General features: G+C 31.4%; 2 non-coding genes across 2 annotated transcripts; one reads left to right on the top strand and one right to left on the bottom strand.

Moving 5' to 3' along the window:
* Positions 1-898: 898 nt before the first annotated feature.
* Positions 899-982, top strand: TRNAL-CAA. The gene has a single exon. It is a non-coding gene; the product is annotated as a tRNA-Leu (tRNA).
* A 13,990-nt stretch (positions 983-14,972) lies between these two features.
* TRNAF-GAA lies at positions 14,973-15,045 on the bottom strand. The gene has a single exon. It is a non-coding gene; the product is annotated as a tRNA-Phe (tRNA).
* Positions 15,046-15,752: the final 707 nt, after the last annotated feature.

Raw genomic sequence — 15,752 nt, 5'->3', positions numbered from 1 at the left:
GCCTCCCGCCCTCGCCCTCTCCCCCCGCCGGCAACTCCATCGACTCCTTCGGGAGCTCAGGTGCGTCCTCCTCCAGCTCCCGCTCAACGGCGTTGTTTTGCTCCCCCTCTTCTCCTTCGTTCTTCCACTGCTCCTATGCCAAGGTTTTTCAATCTCTTTTGAAAGGGAAAGGGAAAAACGTACCTTTGGGTTGCGGATTTGCTTCTCTTTCCAGCGAGAAGTGTACTATGGTGGAAGAGCCTTCAACCGTTCGGCGACGGCAGAGTGCGGCGACGGCAAAGTGCGGCGACGGCAAAGTGCGGCGACGGCAAAGTGTGGCGATGGCAAAGTGCGGCAAAGCCTTCTGCGGCGAGTCTTCGACAATAGTGCGGCGGCCTTCAAGGAAGATAAGAAATAGGAAAATAGAAAATTGTAATGGAGAAAGAAAATAGGAAAACCTAACTCTGATTGAGAAAAAGGAGGAAAACTGAACTCAAAATAAAAATAGTTTAGTAATTTTAAACTGATCTATTAATGAGTATAAATAGTTTTTAGCAAAAGTAGTTTAACTTTTTTAAGTTTACAAAAGTATAGATAAATTGTAGATTAAGTTTTTTAACTTAATTGTGCTCAGTGAGATATGTTGAAATTTATAGAGAAACAACGTCCTATATTAGCCTTAGTGATTTAGGGTTTTCAATTGAAGAATTTGATGGTGTAACAGACCATGATCAAAATTAAAAACTCACAACGATTATCGGAGCGGTGAATGCTGTGAGAAGAGGCACCACAAAAAGGACAATTTCACACTTTTCTTCTGTCTGTCACCAGCATGAAAAACCTTTTCTTTTTTAATTACTATTGTACTTTTTATCAAAACATATATTAATATTATAATACACTTGACTTTAACGTCAAAGTCAGGATGGCCGAGTGGTCTAAGGCGCCAGACTCAAGTTCTGGTCTTCGAAAGAGGGCGTGGGTTCAAATCCCACTTCTGACAATTATAACTTTTAATGATGTTTTTTTTTGGTTCATTTTCAATAAAGGTTATTTTATTACTTGACAAGGCTAAATTTATCAACTTATAGGGATTTGTATCTTGTTAGAATTTTCATTAATTGTTAATAGGATTATTATTTTTTAGTTTAATTTTATATTGATTTAAGTTTAGATCATACTTGATTAATGCTAATCAAATTATAGCTAACATCATACTTTATTAATGTTAATCAAATTATGGCTAACATCATTCTAAAATAACTTCACTTATTATCAATAAAGAAAAAATTCTGATAATTTTTTTTTGTTGAAAAATAATTTTGATTAATATCAACCGAAAAACATTACCAGTTGATGTTTTATATTTATTAAATTATTTGGACTAATATATGTTATTATTTGTTAGTAGTTGAAATACCTTATTTAACCAAACAAAATAAAATTTAATATATTAGAATTGCATATTAAAATTAGTGAAAATACATGTGCTGTGTGTGTTTATTTTTTTTAATTCTGGTAAAAAATAATCAAATTATTATTGTTATTATTATTATAAAATTAAATATAAATAAATTTTATATTTTTTAAAATAATTTCTATTTATTTCGAAACTACTTTTATATTTAAAAAATAGTTAAATCGAATAAAACGATTAGATTTAAAATATCGTTACTTGAAATAGTAGAGTTGATAAAATAATTATTTTAATTTTATAAAAATTATATTTAAAGAATAAAAATAGAAAAACAAATGTCAACATTTATAATTGGTATAGATAAAGCGTTTGAATTAATAAAAATTCAAATTTAATATTTTAGTTAATTTTAAAGTCTATAGCCAAACTTATTCTTAAAGTATTTTCTAAAAAACAAATTGAGATATTATTTTTTGTTATAAAAAAATTAAAATATTTATGACAAAATATATTATATCGTATACGTTTAAGTATCTTTCGGTCATAGCAGTGTACAACTTGATTTTAATCTAATACAGCTCAGTCTACTAAATAGATATGTACTCGACTCACACTTTCTCAGTCAAGAGAAGATCATACTAATTACATTATTAGTCACATTAATCTATAAGTTAAACCAAAAAAATTCACAATTAATTATGATTATTTTATTAATAGGTAATTAGACCACGTGGCCCAAGTTTATTCAGGTAGAGCTAGGGTGTTATTCCCTACACCTCCCCACCTTCTCTCTTCACCTCCTCAATTTTCTTTTATTTGAGAAATATCTTTTTACTTTTACCATATACCTTTTTTTTTCACTTTTTCTTAAAACCCTAGTTTGTTACCTTTCTCTCTCTTATTCACTCACTCAGCCACACACCCCCACACTCTAACTCTCTCCCCCTCCCTCTTCTCTCTTATTCCTTTGTTCCCCATTCCCTCATTTTTGTTTTCGTTTCTTCTCTATTATTTCTTTATTCGTTTTGTTTGGTCTCTAACCCAGGTTGTTGGTGCTTCTTTTGTTCATATGATTTGTTGGTGCTTCTGTATTATTTTTTTTTTCGTTTATTATTTGAGTGGAGCAAATTGTTTAAACCGTCAACATTAATAGTGTCAGAGCTATGCAACATGAAGTGATTTTTTGCATCCATCAGAACTCCTACTTCTCTAAATAATCATATAGTTTATATTATTCTAATTAAAATTTTATTAGTTTTATTAACTTGAACTATTATATTATGTTCAGTTGCTCTGCTTTAAATCATAGAGTTTATGTTTGTCAGAAATTCCGCCGATTACGTTTTTTTTCTCCCTTTTGGATAAAGTTTCTCTATATTTTTTTAGTGCCTATATGATGAGGTTATATAATTTGTGCATGCTGAGTATTGCAGATCTCATGTTGGGATTTTTTTCTGATGATTTTGCAGGTGTTTATTCAGTTTGTGATGCTCCTGCTTTCTCACGCGATCCTTACTTTGGAATTGTGACTCTGTGCTCCTTTCTGTCAATTATTCTTCTTTCGGTTAAAGCTTGTGTGTTCACTGTAAATTCACATATTGAAATAGAGGCTTCAGTTTCTTTCATGAAGTAGAGACTTCATTTGAAGAAGCCGTGGGGAATGCCTATCTTGTTTCTTTCATTCGTGTTTGCCTTTGGCTATGGTTGCTTATAGAACCAGCTGCAGAGCATGCAGAAAGCTCTTATTTCATGGAATTGGCCCTGAAGTTGTAAGCTTAAAATAACTTTCTTCCAAAATTGAAGATCAAAGGATATCACAATAGTTGCAGGCCTCAAACGAAAATGAGGATGCATTGTGCTTTCAAATGCCCATATTCGTCAACGAATAATGATTTTCGTTCATGCCTTCAATGATTTCTTTTCATTTTTTTCATTTTAGTTATTATTATTTTTGTTTGGCAGCTACATCCCACCCATCTCTCACAGATTTCACTTTCTTCCATTACTACTGTTTGCACATTCAAACCAATCTTCTTCATTTTAACTAATCGCTCTCTTCCCATTAATGTCTCACTTGTACTTATTTCTTGAACTGCAGAAATCATTTGTCCCATTTTCTAGTTGACAACAGCTCCAATTGTACCACACTAACTACTATTATCATTTCGACTATGGTTCCATTAATCCTTTCTGACCTTTAAAGTTCATGAATTCATATTTGTTTCTCTTAATTATGCTACAAACAAAGTTTTGTGTTTTGGACATGCAAATCATTTCCGTGATGAATAATAATTTTTTAAAATAAGATGCTTTTGGAATGATTGATGAATTTCACTCACAAGGAATCAACATTTGTGGACTAGGGCTAGTGTATTGGTGCCATTTTTATGAGTAATAAAACCAAAAGGAAAATGGGGAAAGAAACAAATGAAGAAAAAAGAAAAATAAGAAACGGAAATGAGAAGGCAGCTGCGTGGGAGAGGAACGTGAAACAGAAATGGGAAAGTGAGATCTATGAGATTGGGAGGGTGCTGGTGCCTAGTGAGTAAATAAGGAGTAGGGTTTCAAATAGATTAAAATTTTCTAAATGGTAAAAGTAAAAAAAATTTAATCCAATAATAAAATTGGAATTAAAAAAATTGGGGAGGTAGAGGAAGCATGTGAGGTGGTGGAGGGAGCAACACTCGTAGAGCTATCAAAACGGGTCACTTGACCCGATCTACCATGGATTGACTACTTAATGATTCAACCCAACCCGACTCACTTATTAACGAATTCAAAAAGAAAGTTACTCCCTCCACCACCACATCCTTTTTCCTGCACCTCCCCAATTTATTTCTTTTTCCAAAAATATTTTTAGGTTAAATGTTTTTACTTTTACCATTAAATTTTTATACTTTTAGTTAAAAACCCTAATTTTATACTCTCATTCCAGCGCACATCACACCCACTCCCCTCTATCTTCTTCTTCTTTTTCCCATTTCTGTCACCCACCACCCCCACCCCCTTTTTTCCGTTCCCGTATCTACTACCTTCAGAATCAAGGCCTAATAATGTTAAATGAAAGCACATACTTTTGTTTAAAAATACTGGAATTCGTTAAAGGTAAAGGAAACCATCTTCACCAAAATGTCCAGTTGGATCAAGAAGTGATTGGAAATGGTTTAGATAGGCAATTTATTATTGAATCTGAAACTAAAATTCAGGGGCTCAAAAGTGGCACTGAGGGTTTAGTAAGGAGTTTGCAGACAATGTCTTCTTTGTTGAAAGATAAGTCAAATCCATTGACTTCCAAATTTCAATCAGAGTGTACATAGGCTAGTAAGCTAGCTACAATAAATGATCAATTATTTGAGGCAAATTTCAAAGAAAGTTTTACTTAATGGAATTAAATTTTGAAACCTCAGTTTTACTGTCTACATGTTGATTTATTTTAAATATGTTTTACATAATCTATTCATTGAAAATTCATGTCGATCATGTTTATACTTGTATAGGATAATTTAAGAATTGAACTTAAAGCAAAATGTTTGTTGACGAGCTTATTAAGAGAGAAACTGTACTCTAAAGAGCTCCAAGCTGAGCAGATGGAAGTTGAACTTGCTACAACAGTGAGAACCGTTAAGGCCAAAATGGATGTGAAAATTAGTTCAACCTTCAACGGACATGGATATCCGTTGACGGATATGGATATCCGTTGAAGGCCTAACGAATATCCCATATTTGTTTGGCCTTCAACGGATGTTGATATCCGTCAACGGATGTTGATGTCCATTGAAGTTTCAATGGATCTTCCATTTCTATTTATTTTCTTTTAACGTTTTAACCACGGTAGTTCAATTTTCATTGAAGGGCAATTGTGGAATGGGTGGTGCAGGAAGAAATCTGTGGTGGTGTAGGGAACAACTCTCATTCAAAAATTTTGAACTTGACCCAACCCACCACGAGTTGGTAAGTTAAACGGGTTGACACACTTAATTACAAATATTTTTTCTTCAATCTAAAAAAAATACAATTTTTTCCTAATTGAAATCTAAATAAAGCTTAATCAAAATACAATTCAAAATGATGTTAAACTCCAAATACAATCCAAAATCACAAAAATATAATACAATCCAAATACATTTACATAAGAGAACATTTAGGGTTTTTTGTTTTTTTAATATAATTTAATATTTAGAATTTATGGGTGGGTTAGTGAGCCAACCCGGCTCACCACAGGTTAAACCTAGGTGAGTTGGGTTCTTAGTGGATTGGGTTCATCTTTGGCTCGTGTCAAAATATGTAATTTTTTTTAATTCAAACTAGGTTCAAACCCGTGGTGGGTTGGGTTGGCTTGCGGGTTTTAACCAATTTTGGCAGCTTTACATCCAGGTAAAGCTCAATAAATAGTAAGTATAAATAACACATTTTATGAAGTACATTAATTAAGTTCATTATTATAACATTAATTACCTTTTGACGTAGCAGGCTGACTTGAAGGTCAAATTTCTTCTACAGGCACAATCCTTTGTCCAACTAACAAAGGACAAGTAGTCTTAAAAAGGACAAAGAAGGCTTGGAGCGCTTTGAATGTTTGTCAAAGTCTTCGTAAGATATATTTGGCTTTGTTGGAAATCAGGTTGGCTTCGTTTTAACACCAAGAGGGGGGTTGAATTGGTGAGTTTTCAAAATCAAAGTCTTTTTGAAATCTTTTTCACAAAGTATAAACCTTTACAAAATTTCTTGAATCACAAGGAATGAAAATTCTAAGTGCAGCGGAATTACAAAGTAGACTACGTAAGAAAGAAGCTAATTACCGAAGGATTATTACCGAAGGCTTATGGGCCTTCAGTAAAGGGAATATACTGAAGGCTTTAGCCCGTCGGTAATGGGTAGCGATTTTATCACGTTAGAGGGCTTATGCCCTTCGGTAATAGGCAAAGATTTTATCGAAGGCTTCGTTGCCCGTCGATATATTCATGCACTTAATGAAATCAGAATTTGGGATGTTAGACTTCCATTTTCCCCAATTCTCTCCTCAGCATAAAAAAACCCCAACTTTCACTCCCAAATTCTCTGCACTCTACCCCGCCTTTCTTTCTCCAGCCACTGTTTTTGACATTGTGGAGCTCCTCAATACGACGGTGGTTTGGCGGCATGAGGAGGTGGTGTTAGAGGGTGGTGTCGCGACGTGGGAAAAGCTTCTAGCTGGCGAGGAAGGCGTGTGACGAAGTGGCTTTTACTACGTGATAAGGGCTTCGCGTGAGAGGGTATTAGAGCTTCGTGAGAAGGGCTTCGCTGCCGTTAAGGTCAGTTCTTTCTTTTGGCATTTGGCTGTCTTTATCTAGCTATGAATATTTTTTGACTTCTTTAAAATATATATGAGCTATGGTATGCAAGCAGCAGTAGTCTAGGGTGAGAGGGGCTCATTGAGGTTAATAGTAATGGTGGTGGTGATTTTTGATAATGGAGTACCTGATGGAGGAGAAAGATAAGGGGAGAATGGGCCAGTAACATGGGTAAAATTAGTTGTGGTCACAGGGCCCCTCTCTGCAAGTGGCTTCACTGTGGAAGAAGGACGAGTTAGGACTTGTAATGGTATGTGCTGAGGATGAGGTTTGAAAATGAGTTTTGGGGCTAAGCTGGTAGTAAAGGAAGCTGATGGTGGCTTAATTGAAGATTTGAAAAGTAATTTGACATGAATAATATAATATTGACATGAATATAAAATAGAAGTGATTATAAGATTAAAATCAAACTAAATTGAAGATTTGGATTAGAAACGTACCTCGAGAATTGAGGAGATAGAATTCGAAGAAGAAAAAGAAGAATTTAAGAGCAATGTTGATACCAAACACAATATTGATTTAAAGGTGTGGAGTTGCAATTTTAGAGAATAAAAAAAAAATGAGAAGAGATCAAGAAAGAAGTTAAGTTAGTGAGTTTTGATGAGAAGATTCATCTTCATTGAAGCACAAATAAGTTTTTAATGATTTTCCTACAAAACTCAGAGGTTGTATCAGCACCATTTCTCTTTGAAGATGAACACAGTAGGCTTCAAAGCTTCTTGGGCTCACATTCATGTGAAAACCTAAGAACATTCATGTCTCTTTTGCTGATTCCCCCAACTTTCTTATAGTATGCATTGTTGCAGTACCTGAAAATCATCAATGGCATAAAATATCTTTCTCAGTCTTCATATAAATTCTGTTTAAATTGAATTAAAGTTAAAATTTATTAAAAATTATGAAGATTCATTTTCATTAACACAATATTTATTTACCTGTATATGTATATAATTAAATAAGAGATATTTGCTGGATATGTGCAGTAAACTAATGGGATCACATGGGTGATTGTCTCTTATCAATGGAAAGCCAACTGGCCATAGTATTTTTCACAAGCAACGTTATATTCTTTAAGGAAATATTATTATCATAAACACAAAACTTTCCGTCAGAGGGGATCATACAAGATTAAAAAACGCACCCAAAAGGAAAAAGATATAATCTTTTTTGGGTAAAATACAATTCACAATCTGGGCTTTCAAGAACTTTCATTTTTCTGCAGATAACTGTAATTTACAGGAAAAAACTAAGAAATTAGAATAAAGAAGTAAGACCAAGATCATTCATCATTTGTTAACTTAAAATTATGTCTCTAAGTTTCAGAATTCAGAAAAACAGTTTTTGGAAGTCTATCAAGAAAATTGAGACAATTTTTCTAACATTTTAAAAAAATTAGGCACCTCCACCATGATCATGCAATATTTACCAGTTGTTTTCTTTTTCAAAAACCTCTTTTCAAAGTTTTGAATGAAAAATTGATCCTTAAGTATTGCATCTAACTCAGAAAAAATACGAAAAACATTCCCTTCTAATAACTTTCCTAGCTTATAAACAACCAAAGATTTCATCAGCAGTTATTACAGATACACAAACATTCAAAATTTAGAAAACTGATAAAACCCAGAATATGAAAATCTAGTTTTTTCTTTTTTAGTTTCCACCAAGAACATCTCCCAACTTAAAAAATGAAAGATTTTTCCGATCTCATCAAAGGGTAATTCTCCATTCATGTGATCATGTAGGAAAGTAGATTTTGTTGAAGTGAAGAAAGTTTTGAGTGGTGAGATAAATGAGAGAAAGAGAGACTGACATGTCATCCATGAATTTGGTAGCTACCATGACACTCGTGATCAACAATCTATGCACATTGAAGGAGTTGATGCACTCGTGATAAATTTACAATATGGCATCAAGTGTTGCATCAAGTGTTGAAAATGTATGATAAATTTTGGACAGTCTATCACGACCAAAATTTTTCCCACCTTCAGCTTTAAAGTCCTAAACCCTTCTTTATAGTACTTAAAAGCCAATTCAACTGCTTTAGCTAGAGAAACAATTGGGATCTGCAAATATAAGCTGGATTAGATTTCCTTCTATCACATAGTTTTTTTCTCAGATTTTTTAAACTATTTTCATGATAAGCATTTTCTTTGAGATTGAAAAAGAACTTAATTGTTATGTTAGTGGTTATAGTATAACTGTTATGTAGGCAACTTTAGAAGACTAATAAAAAGTAAACAAACTACTGAAATTGACTTGGAAGTAAAAGAGTCTTGTTAAGGATGAAACATAGACAACACAACCTAGGATAAAAGAGAAATCAACAACACCTCTGGACATCTTTTATATCACTCCTAGAGTCTTGTTCACATCTCAATTGTTGTCCTAGAGTCAGATTACATGATTACAGTCCAATTTGATTCTTATGCTTGAATTTGGTTAGGTGAAAATGGTTAAAATTGGTGTTAAAGAGCAACTAAACCAGTGATAATTTGAATTAATCATATTTAGCATGTGCTGGCAGCTTCTACAACTCATATTTCATAAAGAAAAGTTGTTGGAACCATAAAATTGTGATTGTCAACAATTACTTTAACTAGTTGAGATTTACAACAATTACTTTATAGGGCTAAAGCCCAACTTTGTTCTCAAGTAAATGGGAGCTTCTTTGTGCACGGTTAAGAAATATGAAACTTCAACAATATTTTATAATACCTGCAGCTTAACCATACCCTAGCTTTTAGATTGGACAAAACTATAGTTATACTACAAGGACTAAAAATTAATACCTAACTCATTTAAGCAGTAAGCTGACCTTGTAAACAATTTATAAATTCTGAAAGAGTGCTACAAACTAACCTCAAATCATGAAAACTTCCTCTTTATAGGTTGTAGAACAAAGTTCTGCTATAATGGCAGTAATCTCACCAAAAGGAGTATAACCCAGTTTACTTTCTTGTTAAATCAATACAAGCTTGTTAAGTGCTTATTATTCCAGTTTGTTAAGTGCTTATTATTCAATTATGCAGCTTATTGAAAGTTGCCACAACATTTACTTGAGCTTTTAAAATTGGATATTGCACTTATTTTCAAATTCTAATCTAAGCCAATTTAGAAATGATGTTCTGAATGCATTGGTGTGACTTAAACTTTTAGTTTGGTGCAACAATTCTAAGCCAATTTAATATGCTTGTGCATCACTTTCTCTAGTGCATAATTTATTTTCCAATTAGTGTTTGCTTATTTTCCAACTACTATAATGAACAAACCTAAATACACTTTTATTTCATGTGTTAGGGTGAGTTTTTAAAGGAGTTATAATTGTGGCGAGAAGGGGAGGAAGATAGTGTACAAAGAAGACTTGAGCAGGAAAAGAAAGCTAAGGCGAAGGTATGGTGACCTAAATTGAAATTGCATGATTGTATTTGCTATGTTACATTATTTTCATTCTTATCTCATGAATTTTATATTGTTCTAAAATGTTGTGAATGTTGAGTTTCAATGTTAACAGGTAAGTCGACTGAATGTAAAAGAGTGAGGATAGAGAGATCAAACTCAAATTTTTATACTAGTTCAGCCTCAATGCCTACATCCAGTGTCCTTCCAAAATCCGGAAGCAAATGCACTATAATGGTCAAGGTTTTTACAACAAGGCTTTTATAGAGACCTCCACGTCAAAAATATAAAACACCTCTCTAACCCTCTAACCAAAATATAGGCAGTAAACACAATAAAGATCTGCAACAAGATATCCCCTCTTCTACAATCTTTAACCCACTTTGAACAATCCTCAAAGTGTACAGACTCCACGAGTCAACCTCCTGTAATCCCAACAGGAAAAACCAATCTCTAGTAGATTGAAGGCAGTCTTGATCAACAAGAATACACCAGTTAGAATCTGATCAAACAGTAAGCTCAGTAAAAATCTCCTTCAAAGAACCTCCTCAAAGATAGATCACCACCGTCTTCTTGATGAGTTCTTGGAGCAAATTTTCAGAGATCACAATCTGTAAATCAAAATGAAAGTGTAAGAATAACCAAAGTCCCAGTGATCAACTGAGTTACGTCTATTTATAGTTTTCTATTTATAGTTTTCTATAAATCAGACGCTCCTATAGTCGACTAGGCTATTAATAAAGTCGATTGTCATTAGACAGTTATAACAGTTAAGTCAAATAGTAGCAGCCAACAGCAACCAAATGGATTTTGCATTTAATATAGTTGACTATCATCAATGCTTTAACTAATTTTTAAAATATAACTGTTACTGTACACAAGCATAACAGAATTTCAAATCAAAGAACTAACTAAGTCGGATCCACTGCGCATGTAGTCAACTTAGGCACATCAGCTATATTTGAAAATCTTTTCAATGCAAAATCACTCACAACACTGCTTTTGAAAGTTTGTGCATAGTCACGAGTTTTAATCGACTTACTTCATAATGAAGTTGACTTAAAACTTGCAGTTATACCATACAATATAAGTTCATAAAAGTGCATGTGGTTTTCTCTTCAAAAACATATGTAATGAAATCATAAATGATGTATCAGATATAAGCTCGGTAAGTGCATTCATATATCAAGATCAACACAAACATGTTCAATAAGATATCATCCATAATGAGGAATAGAACATGTAACACAAAATAATACATGTGTTATTAATAATGTGTTATCATCATCAAAAACCAAAGTGACTGTGAGATTAAGGTTAGATAACCCGGTGCTTCCCTTATCAACAATCTCAACAGACTCTGTAAGAATAATTGGTGCCTATGTGGAGACGACTTATATTCTGTAAAGAGAGACGTTAATAATGCACTCATGAACTATTAAAAAGTGATTAATCTTAAATTGTACAACCTGACAATTGAAAATTCAAGACATATAAATTATTAGTATTGTGTCATCTTTGGAGACAATAAAAAAAATCATATTAAATCTCAAATGGAAATTTAAGGCTAACTAATGCTATAACAATCTCGAATAAATATATAAGCATTTAATTAGCCAAAATTTAAAAAAATCAACATATTAAACATACAATAATTACATTAAACAACATATATAAAATAATGTTTCAAATAATTAAAAATATTTGGCATGAAGGAACTTGGAAATGAGAGTGAGGGCAAGAGTGAGAGTGACCAAGACTAACTACTCAAACATGAACCAACAACAAAGACAATAACAATGTCATCACGCTTCAAACGCAACAGACCAAGTCCAAGACCAAGACGAACATGCAATGCTACAACACCCCAATGGCCACCAAACTGCAACATGGACACCAAAACAAGAAGAAAAACAACATTAGGAGAAGGAAGATGAAAACAAGAAGGAAAGAAAGAAATAAACGAGAAATGAGAAGAAAGATAAATGATAATGATGACAAAAAACGAGTTTGTAGTGACGAAGGAGAAGAATGCAACAACACTAATGAACATGACCTTTCACGGGTTATAAAAATTCATAAATTAATCTTATGAAGATGAGTATATGTTTCAGTTATATGTAAAACCAAAGTCTACACCATGGTTGCATGAGTATAGGCTTCAGTTCATTTAAATAACCAAAGCTTATACTCATGTCGTTAGGATATAGGTTTTGGTTTAACCTAAAACCGAAGCATTTACTTTGACACTCAGGGGAAAAATCTTTAAAAAATATCATTGTTTTTTATAAATGTTTTGTTTTTCTTGAAATTGAAACATATTAGGCCAAGCTAAATCATCTTTTTTACACTAGTGGGATCATCCACACCTATCCAAATTAAAGATGATATTTCCTAATCTATAACAAACTTCAAGTCCTAGAATCATGTCAACTAAAGAAACATAATATATTTTCTTTCAATGAGAAAAGAAATGTAAGTTTGTTTATTCTAAAAGTCATTAAGGCATATAGAGTCCTAATTCAACAATATTTTTTAGATTTTGATATTTCATTACATTTTGATGAAAATAGTCTCATTATATTTGGATTATTGAAATGATTTTTTTTTTCTATCTTTTGTGTTTTTCCTTTAATGAAGTAAAAAATAAATATGACAAAGTTATAAAAGTTTTTAGGAGTGATAAGAAGAAACAAAATACATTTCTACCAGCATTTCTACTTTTTTTAAATTCACATGATGTTCCACATCAACCCACTTGCTTTTATACATCCCAACAAAATGGAATAATAAAAAGAAAAAAAAATAAACACTTTTTTGTACCTAATTATTTAGTGCTAATGTACTAATTCATCATTGAGTAATGTTATTATTGTTTTCTTATAAATAGAATGTTCTTTTTTGTTTCTCTTGAAAATTAAATTCCCTGTTTCAAATGAATCTTTATTTCCTATATTATTTTTTTTTGTGTTTTTTAGTCTATGTTCTGTCCATGATATGTCTCTCAGGTTGGATAAATTCTATGCAAAAGTTATCAAATGTGTTTTTCTTGAATATTCCATCTTCAAAATGAGTATCATTGTTATTGATATCTCGTTCTTTGCTTTTTTTACTTCATAATTTTGGTTTTGTCCAAGAGGTCTTACTTATTCCATTTGTTGAATTATTGTCATCTCTAACTTTCGAAGTCAAATCAAATAATATAAGTTTTATCTGAAATTTTCAATATATATTACAACCTAAATCGATAATTAAGATGACACATATTTAATTGTATTCAATATTTAATATTTTCCTCATTTAAATTAAATTTGGAAGTTTAAAAAATAAAATCGTAAATAAAAAAATTAAACAATGCAACCTATTTGAGAAAAAGAAAGTAGAAAAGATAAAAAGTCAAATCACAAATCCAACAACCAAACAATTTCTCTTTTCATTCAAATTCAAATTTCAACAATTAATAGATTCAATTAATCAATCAAATTATTAATACAAATCAAATGAAAATTATTCAATCTAATATGTATCAGATTATTTAATTGATTTTTAATTTGATTTCTAAAACAAAAAAAAAAAAAATTAATGTCATAAGCATTAAATGATAGTTGAACATCATAATTCGAGTTATTTAATCTTGATTCATGAATTGATCCTCAAGAATAATTATTCACTAAAGAAGAACAAAAGAAACAAAATTGAAAGAAGAAGATAAACAAACAATTTGATAATGAAAGAAAATTAGAATTTTTTTTTTGTGTTATTTTATTTCTATTATATTTACATTTTCATATTTTACTTGTAAGTAATTTTCACATTATGTTTTTTGTTTTCATTTTATTTACGTTTAATTAATTTTGAAGTTCTTCACAAATTTGAATATTTTTAATTAAGTTGGTATTAGACTTTTTTTTATTAAGTATTTAAAAATTTTATATTTTTTAATTGAATCATTATTTGGTCATGTAATATTATTTACTTGTCTTCACGTATTATACAATAAATGTGATATTTTAAAGTTAATATAAAACATACTTAATATAAAACGAAAATTCTTTAATTTTACATTAATTCAATATAATTTTATATTAATTAATTTTTTTAATAAACATATTATATAAGTAAGAAGATGAAAATAACATTCACATAACTCAGTTGAAAAAATTAAATGATGTAAACTCAATTAAAAAATTTAAGTACTGAAAAAAAAATTATTAATTTCTCAGATGCTCAATTAAAAACACTGTAATTTACGAAGAATTTACAACTTAATTAAGCCTTTTATGTATTCCATAAATTTGCTTTTTTGAATTTTAGTTTAATTCTATTGAAAATAATATGTAAATGATGGAAATTGTTTAGTGTAGATATGACAATGGAATGTGTTTTTTTTATCTATATGATTTTAACTCGATATTATGTTTAATGGACCAACACCATCCTTTAAAACAATTAATGACTTGTTTGAACAAAAGAATTCATAAGCACTTATAAGAAAAAAGTAAAATAAAATAAATTTCTTCATATACTAAAATTTGTTTATGAAAAACTAGTTTGTAACATTTATCTCAACTATTTTAAATTTTGTAATATTTAATTTGTTATCAATAGAAGTTTATGAAAAGTGGAAAATAAAGTAATAAAATAAAAGAAAGGATGGTATAATAAGTATCACATTACTGATCATTATTTCAAATTCTAAAACTTCATTTTATTCTATTTTCATAAATTAATCCATATAGAATTAAAAGTTAAAAGAAAAACTAAAAATAGATAAGAATCTAATGTTTTCGTATGGTCAATGTAAATCTTTTTGTATTTTTTAAGAGGAAAAGAAAAACAGGCAAAAGAAATGCGGTGAACGTGGATCGAACACGTGACCTTCAGATCTTCAGTCTGACGCTCTCCCAACTGAGCTATCCCCGCTTGGTGGTTAATGATATAATATTTGTAATTTCTACGTTCGTTATATATTAATATTATATATTTCTTATTTATTTGAAGAATGTTTATAAGAATAAAAATAGGTTAAACCCATTTCAAAGGTGTTTATTTTCCTGTTTTTGTTCCAGTTACATCCCCATCTTTTATTTTTTGCCAATAAGTCCTTAAGATTGGAAAATTAAAAGAATTTAACCCTTGTTGTTAAATCAAGTTAACGGGGTTAAGTTTTTGCTTAGCTATGAAGGTGACGCGGATAAATTTCGTGATGTGGCATGTACAGACGTTATACGTGGATTTTGCATAAGTGTGTGGATCAAATGGTAGTCTTCAACTTCACCACCATAGAAACCCTAGCCATGGTGGTCTCCCTGCACCGCCACCAGCCTCCATGTTGTCGACCACTGCGAAACCAACATTAGTTCATCTCCTTTGACCATGTGAGGCAAAATTCACTGTCAACCATAGCAAAGTTTCGTGAAATCTCCTTCTCAATCAACCACCCGAGCACATCAACCACAACCATGATCTCCACGCAAACAATGTCATCCTCACTTCACGACACAAACACCAACATTGAAACCACCACCACCACCATGAACCCAAACTTGCAAACTACAAAATCAGAAAAAAATAACCTTAAATTTCCAAATTACGTGAATTGAACTAGAAAATGCCAAGAGTCCGGTTTA

Source organism: Vigna radiata, chromosome 7, assembly GCF_000741045.1.
Source record: "Vigna radiata var. radiata cultivar VC1973A chromosome 7, Vradiata_ver6, whole genome shotgun sequence".
In the NCBI taxonomy this organism is placed as follows: domain Eukaryota; kingdom Viridiplantae; phylum Streptophyta; class Magnoliopsida; order Fabales; family Fabaceae; genus Vigna; species Vigna radiata.
Note: the sequence above shows the minus strand (reverse complement) of the source record. Positions and strands in the feature narration are given on the sequence as shown.